The following is a 5000-nucleotide window of genomic DNA, read 5'->3' as shown; positions in this document are numbered from 1 at the left end:
ATTAACCAGACAAATCGCTCCACCAACTAAGAACGGCCATGCACCACCACCCACCGAATCAAGAAAGAGCTATCAATCTGTCAATCCTTCCGGTGTCCGGGCCTGGTGAGGTTTCCCGTGTTGAGTCAAATTAAGCCGCAGGCTCCACTCCTGGTGGTGCCCTTCCGTCAATTCCTTTAAGTTTCAGCTTTGCAACCATACTTCCCCCGGAACCCAAAAGCTTTGGTTTCCCGGAGGCTGCCCGCCGAGTCATCGGAGGAACTGCGGCGGATCGCTGGCTGGCATCGTTTATGGTTAGAACTAGGGCGGTATCTGATCGCCTTCGAACCTCTAACTTTCGTTCTTGATTAATGAAAACATACTTGGCAAATGCTTTCGCTTCTGTTCGTCTTGCGACGATCCAAGAATTTCACCTCTAACGTCGCAATACGAATGCCCCCGCCTGTCCCTATTAATCATTACCTCGGGTTCCGAAAACCAACAAAATAGAACCGAGGTCCTATTCCATTATTCCATGCACACAGTATTCAGGCGGGCTTGCCTGCTTTAAGCACTCTAATTTGTTCAAAGTAAACGTGCCGGCCCACCCAGACACTCAATAAAGAGCACCTTGGTAGGATTTCAACGGGGTCCGCCTCGGGACGCACGAACACGCACGAGGCGGTCGCACGCCTTCGGCTCGCCCCACCGGCAGGACGTCCCACGATACATGCCAGTTAAACACCGACGGGCGGTGAACCAACAGCGTGGGACACAAATCCAACTACGAGCTTTTTAACCGCAACAACTTTAATATACGCTATTGGAGCTGGAATTACCGCGGCTGCTGGCACCAGACTTGCCCTCCAATAGATACTCGTTAAAGGATTTAAAGTGTACTCATTCCGATTACGGGGCCTCGGATGAGTCCCGTATCGTTATTTTTCGTCACTACCTCCCCGTGCCGGGAGTGGGTAATTTGCGCGCCTGCTGCCTTCCTTGGATGTGGTAGCCGTTTCTCAGGCTCCCTCTCCGGAATCGAACCCTGATTCCCCGTTACCCGTTACAACCATGGTAGGCGCAGAACCTACCATCGACAGTTGATAAGGCAGACATTTGAAAGATGCGTCGCCGGTACGAGGACCGTGCGATCAGCCCAAAGTTATTCAGAGTCACCAAGGCAAACGGACCGGACGAGCCGACCGATTGGTTTTGATCTAATAAAAGCGTCCCTTCCATCTCTGGTCGGGACTCTGTTTGCATGTATTAGCTCTAGAATTACCACAGTTATCCAAGTAACGTGGGTACGATCTAAGGAACCATAACTGATTTAATGAGCCATTCGCGGTTTCACCTTAATGCGGCTTGTACTGAGACATGCATGGCTTAATCTTTGAGACAAGCATATGACTACTGGCAGGATCAACCAGGGAGCTGCGTCAACTAGAGCTGAGCAGCCGGCCGCCCGGGAGTGTGTCCCAGGGGCCCGCGCGAACACGCAAGCGTCCGCTCAATTATTCTGCAAACAGGAGGAGGCTGAGCTCCCCTGCACAATACACCTCGAAACCCTCTCAGGTCCCGGCGGCGCGCAGCGCCGTCCTAAGTACTTGGTCGGGTTCGAGAGAGGCGCAATCGCCCGGAGTTAGGCGAGTAGACGCTTTAGGTGCGACCACCCGTGCTCCCAACTGAGCTTGCCGCTGCCGACAGAGGCCCGGGAGCGTGCTGTCGTGGCATTGCCGGCGGGAGACAACACGCGCCACCTACGGTGACCGGCAGCTCCAACGCCAGCGCCACAGAAGGGCAAAGGCCCCACGTGGGTGCCGAAGCGAACTCTCCCAGCACAGCGCACGTGCCAACACGTCTGCACAACTGCGATACAAACCACCAGCGAGAACCGCTGGGGCGACCGAGCAGCAGACGGCGTCGCGGCGCCGAGTGCCGGGCGGCGGCGCATCCTCAACGCACACAGTCCTCAATCGGACCAGCACACTGCAGATGTCCACCGCGCTTCGCACCGGGCCGGCGAGGACCCACTTTGGCTGCACGGCGCCGCGCGCAGGGTGCCCCGGCGCGCAGCTGCGCCGCCTGCCGCGTCCGTCGGCCGGCGCGCCTGCCACTGGGCGCCCCCACCAGCCGGCTGTAGCGCGTGCGCCCACGCACCGCGCGGCCAGCACGCCGGGCGGCCCCCCCTCACCGGCCGGGGACAGTCCCACCCACCCACAGCCGCGTATCGCTTCACACCCACATTCACATTCACGTTCGTTGGTATGGTGGGGACCGCTTCGTAGCTGTACCGATCGTTGCCCTCACAGATGTACCTCCAGCAAGGACAACCGCACCACAACGGGTTACCAGTTGTTCATTTGCGTAACGTCACCAGTAAACGTACACGTCCATCCCCGTTTGCAAAGTCAACTATTATTGCATGCCTGCCTGTCAGGTGTCAAGACACACTACATCCGCTCACATCCACGCAACAAAATGTGCCCGACTAGAGGGCACGTGGAAGGTGCCCCCGTACGTATGCGATGTCCATTGCGCGACCAACTGTCAACCGGCCTCTGTAGCATGTCGCAGATGTGGAACGCGGGGCACCGTGCTATCACATTGTGTGAGAAGAGACTACTACGTCTGCATACACGCGCCACTACATGAACAGACGGCTCATGCTGATCGCCATCCACTGCGTCCATTACTCCCACACGTCTCTATGGCGTACCACACTGCAATGCAGCTGTTATGGGGAGATGACACGTAGCTGTGTACACAACATTCTGAGCGGGTTGCGGTTGGACAATACATTAATGTAACGTGTCATATGCCAATTACAGAGCAGGGTAAGGCACAACTTGGGTTAGGTTAAGGCACAACTTGGGTTAGGTTAAGGCACAACTTGGGTTAGGTTAAGGCACAACTTGGGTTAGGTTAAGGCACAACTTGGGTTAGGTTAAGGCACAACTTGGGTTAGGTTAAGGCACAACTTGGGTTAGGTTAAGGCACAACTTGGGTTAGGTTAAGGCACAACTTGGGTTAGGTTAAGGCACAACTTGGGTTAGGTTAAGGCACAACTTGGGTTAGGTTAAGGCACAACTTGGGTTAGGTTAAGGCACAACTTGGGTTAGGTTAAGGCACAACTTGGGTTAGGTTAAGGCACAACGTGGGTTAGGTTAAGGCACAACGTGGGTTAGGTTAAGGCACAACGTGGGTTAGGTTAAGGCACAATGTGGGTTAGGTTAAGGCACAATGTGGGTTAGGTTAAGGCACAATGTGGGGGTAGATTGCGGTACAAATTGCATTACATTGCGGTGCAAATTGCATTACATTGCGGTGCAAATTGCATTACATTGCGGTGCAAATTGAGTTACATTGCGGTGCAAATTGAGTTACATTGCGGTGCAAATTGAGTTACATTGCGGTGCAAATTGAGTTACATTGCGGTGCAAATTGAGTTACATTGCGGTGCAAATTGAGTTACATTGCGGTGCAAATTGAGTTACATTGCGGTGCAAATTGAGTTACATTGCGGTGCAAATTGCGTTACATTGCGGTGCAAATTGCGTTACATTGCGGTGCAAATTGCGTTACATTGCGGTGCAAATTGCGTTACATTGCGGTGCAAATTGCGTTACATTGCGGTGCAAATTGCGTTACATTGCGGTGCAAATTGCGTTACATTGCGGTGCAAATTGCGTTACATTGCGGTGCAAATTGCGTTACATTGCGGTGCAAATTGCGTTACATTGCGGTGCAAATTGAGGTAGGTTAAGGTGCAACACAGGTTAGGTTAAGGTGCAACATAGGTTAGGTTAAGGTGCAAGATGGGTTAGGTTAAGGTGCAAGATGGGTTAGGTTAAGGTGCAAGATGGGTTAGGTTAAGGTGCAAGATGGGTTAGGTTAAGGTGCAAGATGGGTTAGGTTAAGGTGACATAGGTTAGGTTAAGGTGACATAGGTTAGGTTAAGGTGACATAGGTTAGGTTAAGGTGACATAGGTTAGGTTAAGGTGACATAGGTTAGGTTAAGGTGACATAGGTTAGGTTAAGGTGACATAGGTTAGGTTAAGGTGACATAGGTTAGGTTAAGGTACAAACTGGGTTGTGTTATGGTACACATTGCGTTGTAGTACAGTACACGTTAGGTTTGGGTACGGTACACAATGTGGTATGGGATGGCGTGTTGTGGGGGGGAGGGGGGGGGGGAGGTTCGTTGATATCGACCGTAGGACGTGGATGCCCGAGGCAGCGTCAGTGTGTCAAAGGAGTTATGTCACGTCGGGATGCGCTTTTCGCCAGTGAGAGGGGGCGAGCCGTGTCTGTGGTTGCGGCAGACCTGTGTGTTTCATTCCTGCCAGTGTGTTTGTGCTGTAAGACGAGGCAGTGTGGTGGTGATGGGTGCACCCCTGTGTAGGACATGTGTGGGTGTTGGTGGCTTCTCTGAGCAATTGTGGTTGTCGGACGAGTGGGGTATTCTGTTTTATGATTGGACCTCCCGGTCTGGTTATCATAGCGTAGTTGGTGTACTGTGGCGGATAGGATGCACCGGACGTTGGTCCATGCTGGTGCTTAGTAGTTGTATCTGTGTCTGTTACAGGCAGAGAGTAGTGTGTGATAGAGTGTGTGGCTGACGTGTGGTTCATTTTGTGTGTACGGACGTTCAGCATGTATAGGGGCATTTGCGTATATAATCTATCATAATCTATCTATGTGGGCCTGCATAGTTTACTGAGCAGTGCTGTGAGGTGACTGAACTACGAGTGACGTACTGATTTACAGCGGAATGATTGCCTTGTACCAAAGATGGAGTATCGGCTCTACGACAGCGTTGGCACCGCAGGAAATGGTCTCGTAAAACGGCCCTCCCACCGTCATCGTTGTGAGGGGTAGGGACCGCCTATATTCTGAGAGGAGCCCTGTTTGCCACTGGGCGTGGGGTCTCGCATCCTGCGGTTCAGTGCCCCCAGGGAAGCGCGCGGAGGTGGTGCTGCTGCTGCTGCTGCTGTAGCAAGCGAGCTACTTACAGCATG

At 53.0% G+C, this 5000-nt stretch overlaps 1 non-coding gene across 1 annotated transcript in view; it reads right to left on the bottom strand.

Annotated features, from left to right (window-relative positions):
• Positions 1-1412, bottom strand: part of LOC126119120 (small subunit ribosomal RNA) — a 1909-nt gene extending 497 nt beyond the window's left edge. Inside the window, exon 1 of the ribosomal RNA XR_007525839.1 lies at positions 1-1412. This exon is cut by the window's left edge and continues 497 nt beyond it. This is a non-coding gene — a ribosomal RNA (small subunit ribosomal RNA).
• Between the last annotated feature and the right edge of the window lie 3588 nt (positions 1413-5000).

The sequence above is a fragment of the Schistocerca cancellata genome, unplaced genomic scaffold (genome assembly GCF_023864275.1).
Source record: "Schistocerca cancellata isolate TAMUIC-IGC-003103 unplaced genomic scaffold, iqSchCanc2.1 HiC_scaffold_368, whole genome shotgun sequence".
Taxonomy (NCBI): Eukaryota; Metazoa; Arthropoda; class Insecta; order Orthoptera; family Acrididae; genus Schistocerca; species Schistocerca cancellata.
Note: the sequence above shows the minus strand (reverse complement) of the source record. Positions and strands in the feature narration are given on the sequence as shown.